This window comes from Branchiostoma floridae, chromosome 17 (assembly GCF_000003815.2).
Source record: "Branchiostoma floridae strain S238N-H82 chromosome 17, Bfl_VNyyK, whole genome shotgun sequence".
In the NCBI taxonomy this organism is placed as follows: domain Eukaryota; kingdom Metazoa; phylum Chordata; class Leptocardii; order Amphioxiformes; family Branchiostomatidae; genus Branchiostoma; species Branchiostoma floridae.
In genome coordinates, this window is record NC_049995.1 from 11,117,361 (window position 1) to 11,136,683 (window position 19,323).

General features: G+C 41.3%; 1 protein-coding gene across 6 annotated transcripts in view; it reads right to left on the bottom strand.

Moving 5' to 3' along the window:
* The window catches only part of LOC118404011 (extracellular sulfatase Sulf-1-like), a 109,195-nt gene that overhangs the window by 79,045 nt on the left and 10,827 nt on the right, over nucleotides 1-19,323 (bottom strand). The window lies entirely within an intron of this gene.

Below are 19,323 nucleotides of genomic sequence, written 5' to 3' on the forward strand. Positions count from 1 at the left end.
AATCAAAAGAAACTTAAAGACAAGTTTTTCTAAGGGTCACCTTACCCAAACATACCACCAAATTTGACATAGAAACATGCGAAATCGAAATCTATAAATCTAGGAAAATATTTACTCTGGCAATATTGCAATGTGTGAACAGGATGAGAGATGCTGTGGACCCGCACCTCCGTGACCAACAGGCTGGGTTTAGGAAAAACAGATCCTGCACAGACCAGATCACCACACTCAGAATCATCTTAGAACAGTCCATCGAATGGAATTCACCCCTCTACATCAACTTTATCGATTATGAGAAAGCATTTGACAGCCTGGACAGACAGTCACTATGGAAACTACTGAGGCACTATGGCATACCCGAAAAAATCACCAACATCATCAAGAACTCCTATGAAGGGATGTCGTGCTGGGTAATCCATGGTCAACAGCTCACAGATGCTTTTCAAGTGCGGACAGGGGTAAGGCAAGGATGCCTACTGTCCCCATTTCTGTTCCTTTTGGCCATAGACTGGTGTATGAAGACATCTACTGATGGCAGGAACAATGGGATAAGATGGACAGCTGGGAAATGGTTGGACGATCTGGATTTCGCAGATGACTTGGCCCTCCTCTCCCATGCACAGCAGCAGATGCAAGAGAAGACCAACTCCATAGACAAATGCTCAGCTACCCTAGGCCTCAAGATCCATAGCGGAAAAACTAAGATCCTCAAGGTCAATACCTACTGCAATAGCCCCATAACCCTGGCTGGAGAACCTCTAGAGGAAGTGGACAACTTCACGTACCTCGGAAGCGTCCTGGATAAACAGGGTGGGACAGAGGCAGACGTAAAGGCACGGGTTGGAAAGGCAAGAACAGCATTCAAACAACTGGATAAAGTCTGGAGATGTTCAGATCTGAACATCGGTACAAAGATCCGGATGTTCAATACCATGGTAAAACCTGTTCTACTGTATGGTGCTTGAGACATGGAGAACAACAGCTGGCATAACAAAGAAAGTACAAACATTCATCAACACCTGCTTACGGAAGATATTGAAAATCTACTGGCCAAATACCATCCGTAATGAAGAACTATGGCAACGCACCGGACAGGTAACAGTAGGGGTAGAAATACTACGTAAGCGGTGGACCTGGGTGGGTCACACCCTGCGCAAGCCAGCCTCAAGCACAGTGAGGGAAGCCTTCACATGGAACCCCACAGGAAAGCGCAAGAGGGGAAGACCTAGAAACACCTGGAGGCGAAGCCTGGAGGCGGACGTGAGGGAGTCTGGCTACACATGGGGACAGCTGGAAGAAATAGCCCAGGACCGCCGGAGGTGGAAGCAGCTAGTTCGTGGCCTATGCCCAAGGATGGGCAGTAGGCCTAAGTAAGTAAGTAAGTAATATTGCAATACAACTTTCAGTTTCTTTTGAAATATAATTCTACTGAACAAGAACAATTAGCCAACACTTCACCATAGTTGATGTGTAACTTTTAAAGAATGCTAAATCCATTTTTATCCTTCAAGAGAAAATTTCCAGAGCAACTCAAAATTCTTACAATACCGTAAATTGTCTTAAGTTTGTGAGGACTTAATTTGATTCATACATAGTATGAGGGGAAAGGAGGCATTGTTTTTGAAGTTTGTGGCTCAATTTTAGTAAGTCATAGAACACACGTTCAGGATGAGCAAACAAATTATTTCTTGATCTACAGTACATGAGTTGTGGCCAACATTTTCAGACCATTCAATCGCCACGTCAATATAAACTTTGCCAACTTTTCCTCCCAGTTTTACAGTAACGTATGGGACATTGATGTCTGACTCAGAATGATGTAACGTTAGGGAACGGCAGGGCCATGGCCCATGTTCAATATCCACTCACCCCTTCCCAATAATGGTTTACAAATATTTCCTGATTTACAGTACATAACTTATGGCCAATAATTTCAGACAATCAAATCAATCCCATCCTCAATCTAAACTTTCCCAAATTTCCCTCCAAGGTTTACAATATTGTACGGGACATTGACGTCTGACTCAGAATGATGTAACTAGGGAACTGCAGGGCCATGTTCAATATCCACTCACCCCCTCCCAATAATGGAACCCGGAACATAACATGTACAAATGGCTTACATGTGACCTTGGAATCAGATTAGATATGCCCCTGAACTGGTACATGACTGTCAATCACTGGGGAGTACTGTAGATTCAATTACTTTCACGGTGGGTTGATTTCATCGTAGAAGGAAAAAGAAAACTTTCACCATAGAATTAACAGTCAAAAGACCTCTCTAGACAGTAGCACTATGTTCAAAATGCATGTTTACGGTTTCATCAATTCAAAGTGGTGAGGACACTGCAAAAAAATACGACAAAATGCAAACATGTTCAGATTTACTGTAACTGCAGGATAGAGCCTTTTTCCACCCATTCTCATCTATTATACAGTGTAACAAGGAAGCCTATCCTCTGCTGTGTCATCAATTTACTCCGACCATATCGATTGAATACAATGGAAACATTTCAGCTACCGGTATACAACTTTATCTACATGTACCTTCTATTTGTTATTAAAATACTAAAAAAATTAAATACATGTAATATCCTAGCAAACAATGATAATTGGGACAATAAGTGTCATTTGTCATCATTTGTGTTCCATTATCAAAAGCAGCAATTGTAATTCCAGTAGTGACTTGAATCAATGATACAAATGTAGGTGTCCATATACAGGTTCGACTGTACTAATAGAAAGGAGACAGTTTTTCCTTTCAAGTGTCATATTCCTACTCCTAGCCTGGGTAACATGCATTGGCATAATACCGGTAGTAAGACTTATACCGGTAGATTAAAAATACTGGAACTTAAAGAGATCTACACATGCAACAATACTTATTTCTGAGCTGTGCACACTTCAGACATCTAGGTGTCCAATACACCATTTACAAAACATCGATAACAATGCATTCGAAGACAACAAGGCCAAAAGTTTTCAGTATACTTTTTTTTTAAATTTCGGGGTAGGCAGCTCGTCGTGGGACGAACACACTGTCACATTCATTGCCAAATTTACATAGATCATAATTACACATGCTCACGGCACAAGACGAACATGATTCAACAACAATCTTGAATTTCTGTTGGTGACCTACAACTCATGTAAAAGTGTGAAGAACCGTTGCATAATAGCCCGGATCTACGACTGAATGGGCAAAATTGAACGTACGCAGCCATTTTCCCGCCATTTTTATATCTACGCAAGCAGTGAAGTGTTACGTCATAGCGGTTGTGACGGACAGAAGTTAAATGAAAATTCTTGACAGTATACGTCCGTTTTCTCATGACATTTTGTATGCTCATGCAGGTTTATGTTTTATGAATTTACTGACAGAAAAGGAAGGAACATCAGAGGATGTATAAATGTACATAGCGGCAGTTAATTGTGCCGTGTTTCTTCCTACCGGTATTTTGTACCCCCTCCCAGCCACGCGCCCGTTCGCCGTGTAATTCCGCGGCGTGTTACAATTACAATATTACACTTTTAGCAGGACAAGAGTGGCAGAAAAGTTACACAGAAGAAGTGGCAAGGGTAACCTATAACAGCAACATGTAATTGGAGAAAATGATGCGTTGACAAGTTGTCAAATCAGTATGGCTAGAGAAATCGTCGTAAACGTACCGGTATTATGATAATAGATGTTACCAACCAGGTAGTACAAATGTAGTTCGCTCCTATGTTTGCTTCTGCTCCCCGTCTGGGGAACTGTGCATCCAAACCTTTTGGTGGTGATGTCAGTTACTGAGAAAATTAAGGAATGGGTTCTAGAGTGCTCAGTCGAACAGGTGACCGTGTTCCAACACCAATTGGACGAAGGGCATTTCTGTGTTGAAACTCCTGTTCGAACGAGTGCTTGAACCCATTACTTAATTCACCCATATGTAGGGACCAATCAACATCCCTCGTCCAAAATTTGGACAATTTCAGATGTTAGAGATGTCGAGGTTCCTTGATGGAATAGCAGTGAAGTGACAGTAAAAAGTGTAAAGTAAAAATCAGAGCCAGAAAAGACTGTATATAGTGTATAATAAACGTCACAGCAAACTACAATCTGGATGGTACCCAGGCTAGCATATTCCAGTATCTTTTAGATAGAGCATTGCCCTTTTAACTGATTAGCTCACTTTCCCACATGTCCTTTTAGATCTGTACAGCACAGTAATGAGTTGGATGACATTTTGGGGCTAGTTAACAGATAACTGCATTAGGGAAGACAGATGTTCACAATGACTGCTGATGACAGCTACTGACTGTATACTGTAAATGCATTTAAGTTTGGGAGGATTTAATTTCACAGCAGAGACAAAATGGAATGCTCGTGGTAGTTTTAAGGTTGCAATTGCACTAGAGCTACATACTGTGCTGGTAATGAAAACCCAACACCTTAACAGACAGTTGACAGTCAGAAATCAGCTACATGTACAGTACTAGCGACTCAGCAAGTCAGAGTGCTACAGACTCTTTCAGCAGCATTGGCATAAAAAGACAAGGGGATAGACGAATGAAAATTTTTCATTTTTAACTTAATTGCGGTCGTATTGACGAGATCATCCCACAAACCAACAACATAAACCACTACAAAATCTTCAGCATTTACAGTATATCTGAAGCATTACTCTCAACAATAGTATCAGTACATTGTAAGTCCATCGGTAACCCTTTATGATGTCATTAGAAGTAAAACCAATGAAGCAAACTGCAACATGTACCTTTCCGGATTAGAATTATTACATAAAACCTTACAAAATAAAAGAATTCCATTCCAAGGAATTACCGTAACAACCCAAAAGTCACCATAAATTAGGTTCTAAAATTAAAATGTATTGGACATGCAATTAACCAAGACCCAGAGTTCATTTCCTATAGAACCCATGGCTCTGAAACTGTCTCATTCAGTCTAAATGAAGTTAAATCAATCAGAGATTAAAAGAAAACAAATGAACAATGGGGAACCTTTTCCCATCAAGGTTAAATTTTTACTGCAAGACTCGTTAAAATTTTAAAGACTTCCATCAGTTTCTCATTAGGTCCCCTGGACGCACAAATCTGTTTTGTTTTCTATCTTGGCATAGACCATTTGTAAAGATGAAAGAAAGAAAAACAACTTTGGGTAAGAAGTTTTTTGCAGATAAAAGTTTTACGGTATTTTCAAACCAGACAAAGGTGAAGAGGAGTCAAACAGATGTGGTGCTGTTGGAAGACTAACACATTTTGATAGACTTTGAAGAATACATGGAGCTTTAACCATTATACTTGAAGTTGAACCTAATACTTTTATTGATACAACATGAGTACAAGGAAAAGAACAGAAAGGATTATTGGAGGATGGAAAAATTTGAACGGTAAGAGAAAAAAGCAAATGAAACAAAATTGGCCCCTGCAGTTCAATAAAAAGTGCTAGGGAGTTCAAACTTTTAAAAAGCAATATTTTCTACCTCAATAGCTATCTAACACTCAAAAAATCAAAAAAAGATATCAAAGGAAGTTCCACTGAAGTACCTTGGAAAGCTGCTAGGGTGCCCATTATCAAACTTGACCTTCACTTTCTAGAAATGACCTTCACGCAGCATTTGTCAGATCCTGCCAGACTAGCCAATAATCTCACTCCAAGAAAGAATTTGTCTAGTCACTCAAGCTAGTCAGATAGCTGAAGAAGACCAAGAGATTTGTTTAAAAATTCCAGCGAGTAAAATTTCTTTAGAGAACGGTTTATATTTTACATTATGTGATTTACAAACTCAGTTGAACTATAATCTAATAAAGAACGTTGTCTCATATTCAAGTATCATCCCCATCCCAACCCCAAATATGTACTTGGCACTATGGTAACGCTGAGCTCTGCAAGTTTAAAGGATATGCCTCCAGGCCTAACAGATAACCTAACCTCCCTTCCCACCCTCTTTATCGATCCCAACAAAAATGCAACAAAGAAGAACTTAAGAAGATGAAAGGATGACAAAAAGGCCCGAGACGCACCTGTCTGTGTGCCTAAGACCTTCTCATCCATTATTGAACGTCTTACTTGTTGCTCCTTTCACGGCTAAGTCTTGGGGAGAAATCCGATGATTGCTTACTGAGCCGTGGTGGAAATTCCCTCACTTATTGATCCACAAAAAGGGCTGATAACAGAGGATTAATGTCCTGTCAGTTGAGTCTATTATCGTAGGCCACTTTATCTCTATTTGCTGTTTCAGCCATTCATTTTCTGAACAGTTTTTCCAATATTGAAGAATAGAAAGAAAAAACTATGTATGACAGGTAAGAGATAAGTAATGTCCAGTGTTTGTTTTTGTTTTACTAAAAACAAAAACTAATAAGTAATACAGTCAAACCTGCCCAAGACGACCACCCGGGGGACCGGCAAAAAGTGGTCGATTTGGACAGGTGGTCGCTGAGAAGAGTATCGACTCAAAACATGCCCTATGCAAAGTATAAATAGTTTCCGTTGTGTTTAAATTAATGGCAAATAGCAAGCACACTGTAAATTGAAAATTTAACCCCAAGCTCTTATCGAGCTTTTATACGATACAGTGCTTTAAAGCTCAATATTTGCAAAGAAGCGAGGTATTTAATGTCAAATACAACACACACACTGTAAATTGTAAATTTAACCCCAAGCTCTTATCGAGCTTTTATACGATACAGTGCTTTAAAGCTCAATATTTGTACACTAACGTTTTAGACAGTAAGGGAACTTTGATGCTGTCAGTTACCATACAAGCCTTTATGTGTCGCTGTGTTCTTAATCGCCGTATCTGAAATAACTACGGTGCACCTTTCGAATTCTATGCCCGGTACGTCCCAATAGCGTACTTACCCAAGGGTGAATGTACAGTACAGTTGGACAAAAGCTCTCACACAGATCTTTCTTAAAAAGGTATGAGCTACACAGATCTTCCTTAGAAATTTCCTCCGATATTACAGTAGACTGTCCCATTGACCCACCCATTGACCGCCGCAATCTTTATTCTAAACATAACATCATAATGGCAGTCAAAATCCGACGCAAACTGGTCAATTTCAGCACAAAATCGCGCTAGTTATCATAAAAAATCTATGAAAACCTCAATTTTGAAAATGATGCGGTCGTTAAGGGGCCCAATTTGGGCCGGTCGCGGTCGCGTTGGCCAGGTGGTCGTTGAGAAAAGGTCGCTTAATGCTTACGTCAATAAGGAAAAAAAATCGGAACCGAGAAAAAGCGGTCGAAATGGCCAGGTGGTCGCTGAGAAGAGGTGGTCGCTCGGGCAGGTTTGACTGTATCTCATTTTTATTTTTGAGTGAGTTAACTACTTTTACTCTCAGCTAAGGGTTGAAACTGCTAAATCTAAAGGCCTAACAGCTGCCATATGACAGTATTTGCCCCATTTGCGGCCAAAAGAATTGTAGGTTTTTAACCATTCACACCAGGAAGGACCCCTCAGCTCTTCGATAAGTCAGGTTGGTTCTCCTCAAACACAGGACCTCCATTTTAAAGTCCCTAACTGAAGCTACAATGTATTTAAATACTCATTTCCACCTGAGTGAAGTGAGGAGAGTGACACGGTTATCCCCAGGACAGGCCCTATGTTTTCTGTAACAACCCCAAATTTATCATTATCTTCATCGTGGGCAAGAAGCCCGGTCCAGTTCTACTCTCTCCTTTCAGACATCTCTGTCCCCCATAGCGTTCATAAGGTTTAAGTCTGACTCTACGTACCAGCAAAGTGCACTAGTTGAGCCCACTGTTGAGAGAGGTCACCCATGTCACATGTAGGCTGTACTGAACAGCAGAAATCAATGACAGGCATCAACACCAATCACAGATCACCGCTTAAATCACAACTGAGTTGTCCTTTGTAATGAGAAAAGACAGGAGTGGGGCCAGCTATATATAGCTGGGTTCAATGAAATAACATAAATCCCCATGCTCTTTAGATGAATGGATAGAGATTGTTGGAATGCATGGGTGTCCTGATTGATGCCAAGTGAGATACAGACAGTTCAAGTCTCTATCTGTTGAGTAAAGCTTAAGGGTAGAGCACAGGGTTGTAGCAAGCCTGAATTTTTTTCGGTCCCCTGGAGGTAGGTGTGACGATCCTAGAGAGGTACAGGGGCATGTGAAACGACAAGAGGGGCGAGTAGAACAGAAAGAAACAATGTATACTAGGGCTGGGTACCGGTACACTGTACTGGTACAAAACCGGTTTTTCTTATTGGACCGGTCCAGAAAAACCAGACCTGTAAAAATTCGTTGAACCGGATGGTGGACCGGATGTTAGACTTATTACAAAATGAAGAGGCTAATCGGCAGAAATTCACATGTTTGGGGATTACAGCTTGAAGAAAATAAGAAGAGCGAAGTAGAGGGCAGTTTCTTGTAATCTCTACCGTGTTTTACAGTCAATCGTATAGTGGCAGTTAACCTTGTAGTATTTTAAAACGCCAGTGGGACTAAAATACTCCACCAAACAGATTTCTTTGTAGCGGAATGGACCATTGCTCTGAGTATTATGCATTCACAAGTTATCACATACTGAATCAGGTCCAGGTTCAGGACCTGGTCGGAACCTGATCCTTTGGACCTGAACCGGACCTGGACCTGAATTTTCTGTACTGGTACCCACCCCTAATATATATAAATATCCTGACTCCTGGGAATCGAACCCGGGCCGTCAGATCACAACACTAGTAGCAGCATCATAGTCTCCAAGCAGACCCTACGGTGCCTTAGAAATAGTATCAAAGCTGGCAAAGGAGTATAGCCGGCCAAAGGGAGATAGCCGGCTAAGGGAGTCAAACGGGCACCGGAGGTCTGCCTGCACTGAAACAGGGTGGAGCGTTTCTATTCAACAATGGTGTCGCTGCCCCACCCTGTTGTCAAGTGCTAATTACTTTACGAGCGACTTACACTGGACGAAGTCAGTGATAGCGCGCACTTCCCAGCGGTAGGTTCGCGCCAAATGGCGCCGGATTGAAAAATTTGACAGCATCGCAACGTAATAGAACAAGCGCCACAATACATAAATTATTTAGTTTAAAATCGATTTGAAGTCTGAAAATAATGCCAAACAAACTACAAATTTCGATATACATATATAATAACACCAAACTAACGTTATGAGTTTTAAAAACATGCCGCCTGATCGTAATCCTCTCTGTTATGTTTGGATGCGGTAGAAAGAACCACAACAAGCCAAGCGCGCTGCCATTTCTGTCTCCTGAAAGTTTATTTCTATTTCGTTCTGCGATTTTGTAATTTCGTCCGGCAAAAACTGTGTCAAGGACCAGATGTTTGCTCCCGGCTAGCAACTATGGCTTGCATTGGTAGCATAGGGATTTCCCCTGACCGGTAGCGATGCCGACAAAGACATCCTTGCCTTCCAGAGTGGCCAAAATGGAATCGAGCTGTGCTTTCTTCGGCTCGAATCCCCATACATCGCGGAAAACACGTCGTACTCTGGCCTCCATTGTTGCCGGCATTTTAAATCTGCCGGTAACGGTCATCGTAGGTGACCCGTGACGTGACTTCCCGTGAGACGGTGCAGGGGCGCACGAGCCATCCCAGGCCGGGAGGGCAATTAACACCTACTCGGCAAGCACAGTTTAATAGGCAACAAATAGATGCTAATAGCGTCAGATCAGCCCGACTGAGGGCAGACCCTGGTGCCGGTATACCAAGTCCCTGGCCAGCTTTGATACTATTTCTAAGGCACCGTAGGGTCTGCTTGGAGACTAGCAGCATCATTGATTGAGCCAAAAGCCTGACAGGCTTTTGGCATGGTCAGTTAGCACTACTTGAACCCCCACTGTTATACATGCTCCCTGGAAAAAAAATCTTTAAACCTAGACCCTGATATTTCCTTTATTTTGAGGGGCAAAGTTTGCTAGTAGACTCAGCTTGGTTCAACTGGCATCTTTACATGCCGATTTTTGTCCATCACGGAGGATGGAATAGGAGAAAAATTTTGTCCGTCCCCAGCGGCAAAGTTTTGTCAAAGCACGGAAGGACAGACACTGGCTAGAACCCTGGGGTAGCAACTAACCATAAAGGACTAAAACACTATAAAAACACAGGGATTTCATTTCTCTCTCTTTTTTGCTTTGCAGTAAGAGAATATAGAAACAAAGAGATAACAAGAGCAAATTTTATATGTTAAAAAAAAAGAGAAAAACTCAGAAGAAAAAAATGTTAACAGTTAACATGAAAACTTTAAAGCAGCATTTATTCAACCCCAACTAACATTTCCTGATTCATCCTTCAAAACAGCAATGGCTTTTGACCAAACAGTTATAATCCGGAAAAGGTTCTTTATCAGGATTATGCCACTGAACTCTTTCAACGAAACCACCCACATTTGTTGTTTAAATATACAGCATTTGCCATATCCCCGTGATAATTCAAGACCAAACCTGAGTCAGCATGGGAAAGGTTACGCATTCAATATCGGATCTGCCTCAGACTTAAAATTCTATTTATATTCTGGACCTTTGTGTTTCAAACAAAGGTCGCTTTGAGGAATCATATCATATCTTAGCTATGACTCATAATGAGAGCTACTAGAAATTTAGATATCCTTTGAATAAGCGTTGCCCCAGGTGGATGTTTTGGCGTCTTTGAACGTATAATTTTTTGTTATCCCCTCAACTGTGTCTAGGGGAACTAAAGATATTTTTGCCATAAACAAAGCCTCAAAACTCCCAAGAAACTTGCTTACTGTATCTGTATCTGTATTTATACTTATAGCTTCAATTGTATATCCATGGGTTTTAGTTGAAATTTGCCTCTCAAAATGCAGGAAATACTTCAAACAGTATTTCAGACTAAGAGGGTTACAACTCACTTCTAGGCTAATTGCTACTTTGGTTCATATTCTCAATTGCTTCCAGCTGAAATTTGCCTTTCAAAATGCAGGAAATACTTAAAAAAAACAGTATTTCGGACTGAGAGGGTTACAACTTGCATACTTCTAGGCTTGCTACTCTGGTTTATATTCCCAATTGTTTCCAGCTGAAACTTGCCTCCCAAAATGTGGCAAATACTTCAAATACGGTTACAAATTCCGAAACTTACAGCGGGCATGCCCCAGACACCTCTAGATTTCTCGAGCCTTTGGCGCCGGCTATTTCAGTCTCAGACCTCCTCTACGATGAGCGCCCTTTACGTTCGAGTCTGGCGCTATGGCGGGAACACTCCTTTGATCTGAAGTCGTTCCACGGGCAGAATTAGTCACACAGGCAACCCTATAATTAAGTCCTAATCTGGCACTTTGTCAAATGTAATTATAGAGTTACTGTGAGGGTGAAAATCCGAGAGACTGACTTTACAACATCGGTCATGGCTCAACTTGCAAATGACTCGGACCAATTTAACAGCTTATTCAAAACATATGTTCACGCACCTGTGTTTATATACAGACTTAGTCATTGATAATATTCAATTATAGCTCTCTCAGTTGTAAAGTCATCCTGATATAGATAAGATAGTATATACAAATGTAATTATATCTCAAAGATTATGTGATATTGTAGGATAATTGGTGACAATTCATTTTACAGTACTGGTAAGTGAAATTTAGAAGTCAACGGCCGAATAAATTATTCAAATATCCAAATAAAATTTGGTGACTTCAAAAACTGGTAAGTGGTGACTGTGAAGTCGATATATTTCAAGCCATCCAAACTACATGTGCGTTGTATTTCATTTAGCAGTACTGTATTTCCTGTAACAACATAGTGAATGGACCAGATTTCAGCCCCATGTTCCCAATAGGCAATAGTTACTGCAACTGCAAACCTTCCAAGCAGCACATTTTCATTCATGTACATTTCAAAATAAACCAATCCTGTTCTCTTTGCGTAAGGGGGCCGATGTTGTGGCCCCAGGTTCTTTGAATGCTGCACGAGGAACGTTTAAACTACAGGACTAAGAAAGCACACACAGGACACAGTCATGCCGTTAGACACGCACGGGAGCTGTTCGTCGGGGCCCTCTCTCTGCTCTCTCTGTCCAACTGTCCAACTGTCTGTTTTCAACCCAACAACTCCTGGCTTTTTATTTCCGATCCCAGACACATAACAATAGACAGGTTCACAGTAGGGAAGTGGGTCTAACACTTCTATGTAACATATCACCTATATGGTTTCCCTTTGATGTACAGGTAGATTAAAGCAACATCATTTGCATCCAGACTTGATACGAACTTGCTAAATTGGTTATCAAAGGAACTCGCATTTACATAAAGATTAGCTGTTGCATTGACAGACTCCATGCCTCACACTTATGAGGGCCTGTTTTATCCTAATACACATCAAAGGTTACAAAACATATCTAAAAACAAAACTATTACAATCTAAGTATTTCTGCCCCACTTACATTTGTTTCATGTTTCTTCACTTTCTGTGACATTATACATGCAATGGTAGTTCACCTTTATCCACATGGCAACCTATATCCGAGATATATAGGGGTATCTAGTTGACGGACGTTGGTTTCAAATTGTAATATTTTCATAGTATTCCAGTCAGAAACACTCCTCTGTCGACTTGATATCCCTTAATGCTCCTATTTTATATATACCGCAGGTAAAGGTTACCCCGCGGATAAAGGTGAACCAGTGTTACATGTTATAGTTCTAAAAAAAACCTGAATGAACCAGATTTCAGCCCAACCACAGACATGTTCCTCCCAGACATACCTCCACTACTAATGAGGCTCAGGTATGTCTCCTCTAATTGAGCTGAAATTTATCTGTTGCCTGATCTTATCTCAGTAATGGAAACTTCCCCACTGGGAGGATGCCTAGGGGGTCTTGGCTGAGCAGCAGTAATAGAATCATTCCCTGTGGGAGGAGGAATCCTAGGGGGTCTTGAGTCTACAGCAGTGATTACAGGCTGTTGGAAATATTTCTGCACTTCTCCAAGTTTTGGAAACATTTCTTTTATTTTCAAACTCATCTATGCCAAAAAAATATTCCAAATTCAGTCTTATTTATTATGCTACAGGTACATATATTGAAGTTCTAGGGCTTTCCTATGTCCTGGAAACAATTTAACAACCCTATTTTTGTCAGTTTCAAATTCTTCAAACTTATGCGACAATTTTATTCTAAATACCAGAGCAGTCTTGTTTCATGAGAATGTTCATTCCAATGAAATAGCTGATATAGACAAAGGCTGTCCCCAGGGTATGTCCCTGAAAAATTTCACCCCATCCATCAAAAAAATCTGAACTTCATAGCATAAAATTGATGAAACTGCATTTTTGAAATCTTCTAATGACAGAATTACAATGGAAATCACGGACATCAGTTTCCAAACAATGAGCTAGACAGCCTTGGAATAGGCTATCACAGTCAGCAATAGGAAACCAATCAAATGATACCATCTCTCTTATCAAGCTCCATCCCAGCAATAATTACTTCTGGGATCCCAGAATCCCCCAAGGTAGTCCCTACAGAATGTTCCATTCAAAGAGAAGGGTAGGCTAAATAAAGAATGATCTTCTTCTAGTATAATACAACAAAACATAACAAAAGGTATGATGACCATTTTTAAAATTGAATAGAATGATAAGGTAGTGAAACAGAACTATAATTTTCATCCCTTTAAAATATGGATATTTCAGTATGATAAGCCATAGGTTCTTGGATATTGGAATAATTATATGATGGATATTCAGGTATCCTCCTAGGAGAGCCCTAGGCAAATAAGGCAACCCTAATTTGGCGGTCAATTACAGTTATTTCCCAGTATTGCCATAAGAAACCCTGAGGAATTCGAGAGCTCTTTGATCCTCCTAATACTGACAGATCCCACCAGTCCCTATAGCCAAGGTTCAAACTTGACTTTCAGGTTAGTTACATCATGTACCATGTTCAAATACATGTATGCACCTTGCCTCTGGAACCATACGCAGAAGCCGTGAGTTCCACCCGTAATGCATGGTACTGGAAAGGGTTACAGTTCCTAGGATGGAAAATTAACCCGTGGTCTACTGTTCATTATATGTGTTGAAAAGAGCTATGGGAATTTCCCGACACAATGAACCTGTAAAAACTGTACAAAGCGTCTGTCCTCTCTGTCACGACCAGTGGAAGACTAGCTCTTCAGTGAGCTAAACTGGTTCAATAGCACTTTCACTTTTTGCAGAGAGAATGACAATTCAATGATTCCTTCTTGACATGTCCTTGTTGATAGGTGTGGAATGCCCCCTGCTAGCCTGATAAAATCTCGCTTATAGCAGCCCGCCCAACATCAGCCGGCCTCCGCCGGGAGGGGCCAGTTACAGCCCTGGACAGCAGAGTTTGTGTTACACAGACTAGCCTCCTGCAGTTCAAAGTAAAGCTGCTTGAGGACCCAAACTTATGTCACTTTTCCCTTGTGAGCAAAAGAGCTACTTATATGTACCACAAAACTTATGACCATAGCTTGTACTGAAAATGTGATCTCAAAGCCAGATGTTCTGCTGCAATACCAAAGAAAACTGTCAGATGGCCAAAATATAAATACTACCAAAATCATAACATCTTCAGCAAAGGTACATGCCATAACATACTTGCCATATCGCTACCAAAAATTCCTCCACTTCTCTTAACAATGGCCTTGCCCTCCATTGCAGACTACCCCTACCACTTCAACCTAAACCAACAAAAGAGAGGCCAACCTTCTAGCTAAACCACAGGAATGCTTCTCTAAACAAAAACCTCAGGTGGATTGAACTAACATCAGTCAGGTCAACTGTCAAAACACCAAGAGGGGGGAGAGTGGAGGCTTTCGCTACCGCTCGGTCACTCCGCAAAACCCGCGGTCGGCACGCTTGTACTCGAGACGCCGGGTTGGGACGCTGGTGGCGGGGGAAACAGGCCCAAACCACATGCTCGCCCTGAAACTATGTAAACACAGCCGCCAAGGTCACCTGGAGGTTAGGGGTTGTGGGGGCCTGTATGCCACTGTGGAGCTACTAATTGGGCACAGTCAAGTATCTTTGCTGTTTGCGGCCACTTTGTATTAGAATTTGGATGAATTTTAAATGGACTATCTTTGACTTGGGTGATCTTTATCTCTACAGATGTTTCTTTATTTGTCAGTTTCATGTGCAAAGATCAGACATTATCTTTCAATGAATGCCTTTTAAATACATTGTATATTCAAAAACTGTATAATACAAACTAGAATGTATATTTACAATTGGTTACCTTTTAAATGTACAAAATGACACAAGTTTCTACAGGATATTTATTAGTATCTAAAGGAGGATGGTCAATGAAATTAAGATGAAATGATCGCCACTATCTTTAAACAAAGATGCAGCAGCAGATATATCCCAAGTAGAGGGGGGAGAAACTCAAGAATATTGACAGCAAAAATATACTGGATTATCTATTCATTGGAAAGACTCAGAAGACCTTAAACATATACATGTAATACAGTAGAAGCCAGTTAATTGCACAATGGACTACCGCAAAAACTTAATTGCACGGAATCCCCCAATACCACACCAGGGCAGTCCAGCGGATAATTGCATGAAATAAGCTGGCAAATGGGGTGTACAATTAAGTGGCTTCTGCTGTATAGTAATTGCACAGCAGATGTTAGCTTGTTCTGTGAAAAACTTTCTTTAAACTTGCTGAGAAAGAGAGGAAGTTGTGCTCCAGTTTTCTGACAGATTCCAGCAGTGGCGACCCCTGCCACCCAGGTGATGAGGTCACAGAGGTCAGGGGTCAGGTCATGAGGGACCCTGGAGGTCAGATATAGCCATCCAGAAATAATTCCATTCAGGAGTGACAAATCTTTAAGATCCCCTGCTGAATACTTGAAGATAAGAGAAAGCCTATTTTGGTTTCTGGAATTTCTGAGAAATGCACCAGAGGAGACAGATAATTTTGACAGCCACCAGCATAAACATTTAAAACCCACTAGCAAGACAAAAATATGTTATGTTTTGATGAATATAAATAAAACACATTTGTTTGGATATTACAGTTCAATCAACTAGTTCAAGAATGACTTCCACACAGATGAACTTTCAAGTTAATCTAAGGTCTCATTGATGTATTACTCCGAGTGGGTACCCTAAAAAAGATCGGAGCCAAAAAATAAACGGATGCACGGACGCATGTTTTTAGCGGTGAGAAATTCCCTTTCAGCCAGCGGAACTGATCTCAAAAGTTAGATTGGTGAAAGTTTGTAACTGAAGAAATTAGCAGGTAAAGTTTGACAGCCGCGCGCTAGGTCGGAGGTACACAGTCGTGGGTTCTGAGTGGTGCGGTTGTACACCAGCAGCGAAAAAGTGCCTTTTTTGGGGATTGACTAATCGTAGTTTGTAATTGCTATAAAAAAGTTCAATGGCTAGTTTACGTTGGCAATTTTCCCCCACGATATAGGGTAAATGTGCTCGACATAGAATGAAAAATCTGCTGAAATTTCACGTAGCTTCATTATGAACGCGTCCATTTAAACCACGAATTATAACATAGAAGTCTATGGGAAGAAGAAACTCATCAATGAGACCCTAAATACATGTGCATAAGTATCAGTTAAAGTTTCATACAGAAATTTGAGTGTGTTGTAACATAACAACATAATTCAAAAACATATTTTATTTCTAAAGGTACTCTTAAGATAAAAGTGTCCATGTTTTTAAATCTTCCAAAGGTTTATCTCAAATCACTCTTCCAGAGAAACACTGTCACAAAACAAACCAGAAATCTACTCCAGTCAGCTGACATATAGCATTACCATGGATTAGCAATAGCCAAGAAGGAGATTAACATTGAGGAAGTGGTATTCTCCCACCCACACACCCTTGAGACAATCCTTCCTGCTTATCAGTTTAACATCATATCCTGTATTAAGAAGGTCAGTTGGATTAACATTTTGGAAAGATCATCACATGGCAACATTTCCGAAAGACTGGAAAGGTTAGAAGAAACAACCTCTGAAACAGGGTGACCAAAGATGGAAGACTAAAAGACATAATGCTGCACTGTGTATTGAGAAACACTTGTGTACACACAGACACACACACACACACACACACACTGACACACACACAGATACACACACACACACACACAGACAGACACACACAAAGACATACACACACACACGCACACAGACACACACGAAGACATAGACACACACACACACACACACACACACACATATACACACATACACAAACAATGTACACCCTTCGGTGTGTAAGGGCGGTGCCTATCTCTGTTTCTATAGCCCTTTGGCCACTTCTGAAGGAGGCTAGTCACCTGATACTAGTGGAGTATGTTTCACACCATAGACTGAACTCTTTCTCATAATTATCATGTAATATTTTTGGTATGACCCAAAAGGCAAGGCAAATACTCATGGCACTGTTTGGCGTAAAGTAAAAAAAAACCAATACAGCAAAAACCCCATCCACGCCCTCACCCCCTCCTCCCCATAATCCACCCTGACACTTCCCAGCCACTTAGGCTCCCTCAACAATTGGCTGTTCACACTGGGATGTGTGAAAACTGGGCAGGCACTAATAGCCAGGGGTAATGAGAGACCCTATTAATCAGGACTGGAGCCACTGTGCCTGTACACTTTCACTCAATACCCACAACCTGACACCATACATGTTTGTGGCTGGGACTGCCTCCAGAAAAGGGCAAAGGAATTTTTTTTAAATCAGGTTCGTAGGGCCTGATGTTACCATCATGAAGATGCCCATAGTGATAACTGTACCAGCATTTCTTCTCCCTATAACGCGATTTTCCAAATGGCGTTATATGCTAATGAGCCTTCCCGAAGTCGGGAAGCATCTACACGTGCGCGAAGCTGTTGGGGACCCCTGCTAAGCTATCAGTAAGGTATCGTACGAATGGTCTGGACCTTTTGGGAGAAATTTTCCTGATATCGTAATGGCGATATAGTAGTTCCATCTAAACGATGAAAAAAAGCTGTCGGCGAGAGGTTGTAGGCTCGCCGATATCAGGAAAAACTGTGTGTAGATCGTGCCTAAGGCAAGCTTGACTGCACTGACTCAATAGGCGAAGCAGGGGTTACGAGGCTGCTCGGGAAATTCCCTACCTCATTTTGGCCGGAATGGTTGGAAAAGAAAGCTTTCTAATATTGGATGTATTTGCAGCCAGTCAAAGTCAAATTCAAAGATCCTTCCCACGCCTGATGGGGCGGCACACATCTCCGTTTCAGCAGCCCTGGGCCACACAACTTTGTGCAATCAATACAGCAGGGGGCTAGTCCACTGGTAGTGGCGTGTGTTCAACTTCCATATTCTTTCCCGAATGCTGAGTGCTAAGCAGAGAAAGCAGCATGTACCATTTTCCATTTTTAAAGTCTTTGGTATGACTCGGCCAGGGATCGAACTCACGACCTACCGAATGCAAGGCGAACACTCTACCCACTCGGCCATTTGCAGCCAGTACATACCCAATATTTGGGTAATGAGGCTGATTTACGTGGTCGAGGCGCCTCCTCGAGCACGGGACCCTCGTTTTACGTCCCTTCCGAAAGATGATTTCGTGGAATTTTCTTAGGTGGTATAATCACATTGCCAGAAAGATGGTAATGGTAATGTTTAAATCGCATGTGATTGTTCATCAGATTGGTTTTGTTGGTTGGTTGTTTAGTCAGTCCGTTGGTCAGTTAGTTTTGGTCTGTCAGACGGTTTGTCGGTTGTATTTAGATTTATATTAAAGTACGACACAATATTTGTTGGTTCATCCCAAAATTGCACTAAATCACAAGGAACAGACAAACCTGTACTACTAGTGACCACCTCGACATAAAGACCACCTGTTGACTTTTCTCCCTTGGCTTTGACACAAGCATTGAAAATCCTGTCTATAGCGACCACCTGTCAACAGTGACAAGAGTGGTCTTTTGGGCAGGTTTGACTTAGCCTACAATCTCTTGCTGTCAGGGTTGATTGGGCGTTCCAAAAGGTCCTGAACAGTTGAAGGACATAAGCAAGCATGATTAGCCAGACAAGGTTTGTCTGTACTTGTTGCCACCAAGGATGCAACCAGGAAGGATGACACAAAATAAAGACACGGCAGTAAGTGACCTTCTCTGCTACGGGTGTTAAGCAGAAAATCCTTTTCAATCCCTAAATCTATAATCCATCGCAAAACAGTCCGACTGAAAGCCCTTGTGAGGAAACTTCTTACAATTAATGACCGGTTACCATGACAACCACGAGAGGTTGGGTGAAAATGGGACGACCAATAGAAAGAGCTGAACTTGCCAAAGGATTAAATCACATTAAGGTCCGAACCCTGCTGTTAAACCTTC